The 8,969-nt window shown below is 36.9% G+C and overlaps 1 protein-coding gene across 1 annotated transcript in view; it reads left to right on the top strand.

Moving 5' to 3' along the window:
• LOC107551185 (R-spondin-2-like) overlaps positions 1-8,969 on the top strand; it is a 61,997-nt gene that overhangs the window by 51,298 nt on the left and 1,730 nt on the right. The gene's annotated exons all lie outside the window — the stretch shown is intronic.

Raw genomic sequence — 8,969 nt, 5'->3', positions numbered from 1 at the left:
TATATATAATTTATATATATATAATTTCAGTATTACAACTTCAACTTAAATTTGACCAACAGACAGACAGGCGACTCATGAACTGAAAGGGAGCCAAAAATTAACTTCTGATTTTTTTAAGTTTAAAAAAACTACCCTGAATTGGGATAAATGGTGCAGTTGCTCTTGGTAGAAACTGTAGTTTTCTTTATGCTGAATTGATGCAAATTTTATTCAGTATTGTAATTTCAGTACAGTTGCCTTATGGCAATGAAAGAAATCCCCCTTTTTTGCTGGTTTGTTTGCCTCTCAACATTTATCCAGTTCCCAAGACTCCATATCCCAGTGTTTATACTTAATACCTGGATGTAGGACAAATCCTTGCTACCTTCTAGTTACTTTTAGATCTTTTCCCTGACATGTTCCTGTTTTTCCAACCATTGCTGTGGTGTGAAACCCCTGACCCTGTTGGGCCTTGAAGGAGCTTAGCAGAAGGGGAATTACTGGCACCAAGGCGTTTGAGTTGAGGGGGGCTCCATGGGTAGATGATAAAAGCTGTCAGTTTCACTCAGGTGAGTGGTTTTGGTTTGACAGGAACATTTACACCTAGATCCGCAAAACATTAAACACACCTCACAGCCCCACAGGCCCACAGATGCAAGTACAGAAGTTTTGTATTGCTCTTTTTTAGAGTTAAGTCACCTCGAAAGGACACAAGTACCCTGTTTAGAAAGATGAAAGGTCTTTGAAGGGAATTTCATAAATTGAGGTAAGGATAGGAGAGCAGGCGTGATGCCCTTTACTTGAAGTATTTCACAGAGGGTCCCTCCTCTCCAAAACACACACGCTCGCACACTACTGTCTTCAGTTTTAGTGTATAAGCCTGTCTGATTTGGCACAGCCTGTCTGCCTCATGGGCACTTCCTCTTTATGTAGAAACCCGCTGGGTTCCTCGAGACACGAGGCAGATTTCCTCTTCGTTCCCCATTGGAGATGGAGATTGAAGGCCTTGTTTCTGAAATGAGATATAAAGAACACATCATGCCGCACAATTTCCTCTTACATCCTCCAGAAATGCCCTTGGGGAGTGAAGGAGCAAACAGATCTGAAACGGCTGGGCATATAGCTCAGAAACACATATGGCCCAGACAGGGCTATGACAGGTACGTTCTCGGCTCAAGATGTAGCCTACAGGTTCGCTTTATAGTATGGCTGTGCCTCGGAGCATATTTATATACGGAACAGATTAGATTGTATGAATTTAACATGGACCTCAGTTTGAAAAGCCCCAGTGGTGGTGGCGGCCCCAAATGTTTCCCATAAATTCACAATGAATGTTCGCTCTCTTGCCAACACAACCACACATCATTGTGTAAAATAGTATTACTTCTGCATCCATATGTACAGTACATGACAAAATCTGAGGCTTGGCCCCTGTATAGGGGGGCTATGATGTTCTTATTTGCCATGACGCACACACTTATAGGCCGTACTTCCCATCACCCACAGCACTAGCAGGAAATGCAGCTTCAAGAGTAAAATGGAAAACAAATGTTCCATCAAATAGTTTGTGTAATTGTAGTGTGACGAGGTCACATCCTTGGCAAAGCTGTTGAAATTTCTGTTCTGAAATTTTCAGGGCAAACATGAAAATGTGCTTTTAAACATACATTAATTGTACAGTTAAACATTGCACACTCCCGGAGCAAGTGAAAAGTGATGGATTCCAGGGACGAGATTTGTAAGTCAGTTTGTAAGTCAGTGAAGACAAAAGCCTATAGCTAATAATAGACATAAGCTAATTCTAGCAACTGCCTTTTTTGTACCATAAACAAAAGATGTTCTTAATACATTAAACATTCCAAAATGTTCATCGTAAAATGCCTGGGTGTGTAACGCAACACATCAGTTCTTTTCCTCACGAACCGACGATAGCTGAATTGATAAGAACCACCACTATTATATCATTCCTCCGTTCTATCAGCACGAAACAGATGTTTACGTAAATCTGATAGATCAAAGCGCCGTGGTGAGTTTTAAATACACTTAAGCGACTCCAGAAAAACTGAATAGTTTTACCTCAGCATAGCCGTTATTTGCCTTATCAGCAATGATGCATTCGTGAAATTTTGACATATGACACAAATTATGAATATGTGGTGTTCCCTTGATCTTTTTTATCATCCTATTGCCATTTTCTCAGTGCTGGTTGGTAATAGCATTGGATGCTCGCTGTTTGCTAAAATAGCACAGAGATTCTCTTTGATAAAGCTGTGGAAGTTTTTCATGCTCATCAGAAATGTCACATAACATTTAGGCAGTAATTAAATGAAACTAAAGCTAATTATGCCTCATTTTTTTCTGAGGGACACAAGACTACAGCTCTATATACTTAAGCCCAGATGTGGGGGTGCAGGCAGGGAGATAGGAGACCACAGATGCTGTTTTGCAGCCTTCTCTATGGGTTTGTGGTGTCTGGCATATCAGCTTCTGTGTGTGGCATAGAGGGCAGCTGGCATCACTGTGGTAACTCATAGTGGACAACACTCAAGTCTGCAGGTGACTGACTGATTTATAAATAGAATGATAGCTCCATATATATGTAATCAGATTTTATATACATACAGTAGTAGCATTGCTCCGAATAATTTGTCTGCCTTATTTTATGTGTTTGGCATAAACTGTCCAAATATTATTCAAAGTGACTTGTATATGTACTTGTATTTTCATCAGTATGTTCCCTTGGGAAAATTTATTTACTTTACTAATTTTTTATAGCTTTACTGGAGAGATAAAAAAAAAGCCTAAGAAATTCATATAACAGAAAATATTTTTGTTACCTGAGAGGAAAAAAGCCTAAGAAATTCATATAACAGAATTTTTTTTTTACCTGAATACAAACTTTGAAATGTATTATTTTATTCATTTGAATTCATTTTCAGTTTTAGTAATTTTATTATGTGCTTTTTGTTATTATTATTATTTATTATTTAGCATTAATATATTAATATATTTGTTTTAAAAAATTTTAGTACTACATATTCAACTTGATTTATTTCAATTGGTTGTAAGGCAAGATTTCTCTTTTTTCATCTAATATTTATATTTAGTTTAATAAAATTAATCCCCCCCCCCCCTAGCTTTTACATTTCTAAACATAATTCTCATTTATTGATTAAATGCAGGATGTTCAGACATTTCCAGTTCAGCTCTGTCTCATGACCTGAAGGCAATATTAACCACCAGATTAATCACTGCACCAGTCATGCGTGTTTTATGCTAAAAATCATGATATTCACTTTGACATATCATCACGGACATCTTCAAAGAACCGATGCAGTGCACTCACCTGCTCCTGAAGCTCTCTACATTTCTACCGTTGCTCAGAATTAAGACAATAATGACCCACCTAATTTCAACATTAGCATTAGTTTGGAATGCATGTGTTTTAAATCATTCCTTCTGAAAGTAAGCAGAGCTTCAGAGGGAGAGTGAGAGAGGAGGGGAGAGAGGTATGATCCAGAGTAACCTTGTTAGGCTAAGTGACACTGTGCAGAGAAGCTTCTTGTCAGCTGGTTAGCAAGATGGACTTCTACTTATAAAGGATCATCTTCTCAGGGAAGTGTTGGGGAAACTGATTTAATACAGTAACTTAATAAGCTATATACTAATCATAATTTAACGTAGTTCAACTACAGTTAAGTTACTTTTTTTAAGTGTTTAGCTACACATTGAGCTGCTAATAAAAAGTCACTTACTGAATTGATCCTACTAGATGGCAGTATTTTAAAAATTATATTACTATCTGATGACATAATTATAATTAAATACTGTACTTGTAGTTTACTTTTTCACTCGTAAATATTTGATTGGTTTAAAGTGTTAGCTACACAACAAGCTGTTAATAAAAAGTCAATAATTGCATTGATCATACTAGATGGCAGAATGTTTAATTGTCTGATCATATAATTTCTTATTAAAATACTGTACTTGTATTTTACTTGTATTATTTGTCATGTTAATGTAATGATTTAAATGTTTGCGTTATCAGATATTTTATATTTAAAGGATTATTCAAATTATTATTGATATGCATTTATTATTTGTTTAATTTTTATTAATTTATTAATGTATTACGTGTACCTGTATTTTAGATGCTACAATACAATGCAAAGAAAAAATAATATTCCACAAAAAAAAAAGAATAAGAAAACAAAATAAAGTGCAGGCACTGAAATCAATTAATCCTTTTGTAATTTATTTGATAACTTCTTTATTTGCTTTGTTTTGTAATTTCTCATCTCCCAATATCTGATGAATAACTGCTGCTTTGATCACTTTAAAAGTTAGAAAATTCAGAAAATTACAACATTAATTACATCAAGAATTTACTTCTCACCTTTGAACAAAAAGGCATAATCTATAATTACCTTAATTTATATAGAAACTAGTCGTTATTAGACCAGTAAAACTGGATTGCAGTGGTGATGAATAAACAGGGTTTAGTGCCGAAATGCTTTGTGTAAAACTGACTCAACGGTTTAGTGAATTCTCCCTCTGTGCTCTGCCAGGTTCACTGGATCTCCTTCCAGACACATTGTCCACGGTGTACGTCCAGGGAAGCTTGCTGCAGTTACGCATCTCTTCACAGCATTATAAATGTATGTGTTACAGCCCTTAATGGCTGCTAATCCAGTTTCTGCCACTGAAATCAAATCTTGCTGGCGCCAGCGGTCCTCTCCTTTACTCACAAATAATGTCTTTGCGTTTGGTGTCTTCATGAAAAAGATGGACCACCAAAACTGCCGCTTTATCATCTCCTACTTCCACAAGAGTCCTCATACCCTGTTTTCCATTTTACATCTTTCCTCCTCATTCTCTCTTCATCTCCTGCCGTTTTGGTAGGAGAAGTGGATGAGATTAAGGAGCAGCAGAGAAGCCAATTATTAATTGTTGATCCCTTGAAAGATGAGAAGGTCCTGGATAAAAGAAGAGCCTTCGCAGAGAGGCCCATTTACCGCTCACTCGTAATGCTTTCCTGAGGTCAGGCATCGATTTTCTTAAACCACATGCTGTGCTGATAAGATTAGACCTTTTGATTCCTGAACTACTTGAGTCATGCAGATGAACTCACTTTGGGTTGGATTTTAAGGCTGAACGGACGTCTTTTCATTTGGTCACTGATAGCGGGTCACTGCCAGGCCTACATGGAATATGTGACTTTTTATGCATTTTGTCACTGTTTTGGTTAGAAAAACTTTTAAACACTTTTTAATTGTAAGGGAGAAGCCTTTTACAATGACGTAAAGCATAATAGTCATGTTTTTTTATGTTTCAAAGGATCCACATCACTGTATGTTCTTTTCAGCACATAATATTATTCATTTGTACATGCATGCACAAATCAATATTACACAGTATTTATTTATTTATTTGCATTTAAAATAGTATAGAATGTCACATTATATTAATTAAATTGATTTATCTTTTTGAATATTGATATTTATCTATTTAATTATTCATTTACATACATTTGCATATGCATTTTTTATCCAATGTGACTAATTTTGCATTCAAGGTATATATTTTATCAATTCATGCATTACCTGGGAATCAAACCCATGTTGGTAGCTCTAAACTACAGGACTGCTATCTTCATAAGCATGTGATTAGAGTTTTTTCATCTTGATAAAACCGTAAAATTCTAACATTTATATGATAACACTGATGTGTTATTTTGATGGCATGAGAGCATAAACGTGGTGCAGTCAGAGCCAGGTAGAAGATTGAAAGGAAAGAGTAATTTGTCAAATCATGTGCTGAAGGAATTTGTGGTTGGGAGTGGAACTTCCACACAGCGGTTTACTGTGGGCTTCATTTCACATTGCCAGGTGTTTCAGCAGATCGTATCCATGCGTGTGGCAGGAGAAGTCAGGAGAAGAAAGAAAGTTATGAGGAAATCACGCGGACATACAGTACAGAATGTGTTTTAACTTACACCTGTGTTCTCTTTTCTTTGCTTTCCTTTCTTGACACTCATTCACTCTGAGGAAAACGCTCTCTTTTGTTTGTTGCCAAGGAGTGGTAATCAATTGTTCCTGCAGATATCGGAACATTAGAGCGCGCACAAGCACACTGTTTCTGATTAGCACTAACTTGTTTATTTGTTTGATGCTGAAATTCATGTAAAACTGAGTGTCTTTTGGCAGATGCTTGTTTTATCTACAAAAGGAAAGCAATCAGTGTCGGAAAGATTTCTCTTTTTAATTCCACAAAAAAAAAGAAAGAGAGAAAGAAAGAAAAATAAACCAATGTTTATATATAAAAACCATTCTGGCATATGGTTGCTTTCGGCTTTCCCAATCAGAGATGCTAAAAACACATCATTTTTTCCCCCTCACGTTTCTCTGCCGTAATTCAAACTGTAAGGTTGTAGCAAAAGGCAGCGTTGTCTTGACCACACTCCTTGCTTATTGGAGTTGGCAATTAATTATAAATATTAGATCAAAACTGCAAACACGGCCCTAATTCAAACAATCTTCTGCCTGACATCAGTTCAGGTTGAGACATATTAAATAGTTGCAGACATCTTGAGATGATTTTCCATTTCAGGCATTGTTTTGACCTGCTCAGACATAAGGCTTTCAGTTAGTTTTGGTTGCCCTCTAGCTGTCAGTTATGATATGCTATAAAATTTCCATCAGCATTTGATCAGAATTCACAAATGAGTGATGACTTGAGCGTGCGTGTAAACGAAAACTTTTACTTGACACTGTTCAGACAGATTTCTGTAATGAAATAAATGATATTTCTAGGTTTGAAGGTGAAATTTGGAATGTTTTTTTTTTTGGAAAAAGCTAAACAACCATAGTTTACTGTATTTTGAACCATGGTAAATATAGTACTGTCTTGAACTATGGTATATCATACTCTCTAGATTACATTGTCACACTACTCTAAATTACACTTACAAACTATAAAGAGTAATTTGTGACATCCTTTTTCTTTCAAATGAATGTTTGTTGAATAACAATGGTGTCAACGTGAATCCAAAGCATGAAATTGATAGTAAGTTCCATTTTTAGATGCACAATAAAAACAAAGACATTCCCGAAGACACTTCCAGGCAACCAAAATCAGGGACTCGCGTGCATATGGTAACTTGTAATGCCTTTGACAAATATTTTCTAGAAATAGCCATTTAGAAAAACCTGTCCTTTAATGCCCTTTTGACTGATGTCTTTGAAACCATTTGATCCGCAATAGCCTAATGTTTAGTTCTCTCCTAGTTAATCACACTGCTCTCCACTACTATAAACAGAACTTAATGAGACAGGATATTGTTCTAATGGTTGGGAGGAAAGAACCCATGTGATCTGGCCTGCAACACAGGTCTTTTTAATGAAGACCTCTGCTCTTTACTGCCATCACACTGCGCCCCTAAATTGATCACATTGCAGACTGTTTATAAATCAAACGGTTTTGAATCAAAATGGCCTTTTAAAACGGAAAGCAATTGCCTGTGGTCATTATGCATATTGTGCCTGAGTAAATCTGTTATAACTCACTTGGAGCAATTGGAAGCGACATTTATCGAAGAGGTTCAACAGTTTCGCTGTTGCTGTTGTTTTTATGTCAGGCGCATGGGGATTCGGTTCAATGAAAACGGAGTAAAATGGACCCCGAGGGCTTTTCGAGGCGTTTTGAAGGCATAACGAGCCGTCGTGTAAAGACAACGTTTTTGCAATGTGCCAAATTGCAAGACCACAAGAAATCAGTCCCAAAATAGAACGATTGTATTAATTGCAGGAAATTGCCTGTGGAAGACTAAGTGAAATTGTTACTTTTTTTTCTCATGCCACCAAAAGAGAGCAAAAAGAGAGCATTTTCTCAGGGTTGTTTCCACTTAAGAAAACCATTTTTTCTGAACTCACATAGTGGGGCTGGGAATGGCATTCGGGCAGCTGCGAGCGAGCCAAGAGTTTGGACAGCGTTTGAGAGAGAGGCCCACTTGAGATAAAGTCACCACACATTATGCTGCCTTGCCTTGTTTTGTGGTGCTAAATGGCCTGAACAAGTGCAATAATAAGATTGTGAACTATAACTATAGAAAGATTATTTTCTGCAGCCTGTACGTGAACCGTAGCACAGCTAGCGCAAATGTGTGCCAGATCCAGATACCACCCGGCATCCAAGTCTGACTAGCTTTTCCCCTGCTGACAAATTTTCTGTGCCTCTCAGTCACACTTTCTCCCTCGAACGTTCACACAGTCACACACACTCAATCATATGCACCTCGTTATCCTATCTGCCACTGTTGGATTTGAGCAAGCCACCCTTCGTTGTGTGCGATATGCCACACAGCCTTTCCCAGAATGCATTGCTTGCGACACCTGGCTTGCATTAATTCTGGTCTGAGAAGCCTGGCTGAGAAGTGAACGAGTGTTGTGCACTTTGCTCCACTGATTTTTAAGCTGGGGTGTGAGGAGGGGAGAAGGGGTGAGGGACGGTTCATTTGGTTTGGGGTTCTGCTCAGAGAGCTGCTGTCTTTAAATCATAAAAAAATATGATTCACAGGCAGCTCAAGGTCTCGCTTGCTATTTTAACCCTTTAAGAAACTGCAAGAAATGGTTAAGAGGAAAATATTTTCTTATTGAGTGAAATAACAGATTATTGTGCTTGTTTTCATTCTGAGCTTTAATTAAAAAAAATTTACAGAATCAATTGAAATGTATTTTGGAATACAGTGCTGTTCAAAAGTTTGGGGTCAGTTTTTTTAATGAATGAATGAATTATTATTATTATATTTTTTAATTAATACTTTTATACAGCAAGGATGTATCAAGTTGATCAAAAGTGACAGTAAAGACAATAATAATGTAATATATTATGTTTTCAAAAATTTAATAAATATAATACAAACGATTTCTATGCTGTTCTTTTGAACTTTCTATTCATTAAAGAATCATGGGGGGGGGGGGGGGGGGTTT

Source organism: Sinocyclocheilus grahami, unplaced genomic scaffold (assembly GCF_001515645.1).
Source record: "Sinocyclocheilus grahami isolate Dianchi unplaced genomic scaffold, SAMN03320097.WGS_v1.1 scaffold417.1, whole genome shotgun sequence".
Classification (NCBI taxonomy): Eukaryota; Metazoa; Chordata; class Actinopteri; order Cypriniformes; family Cyprinidae; genus Sinocyclocheilus; species Sinocyclocheilus grahami.
Note: the sequence above shows the minus strand (reverse complement) of the source record. Positions and strands in the feature narration are given on the sequence as shown.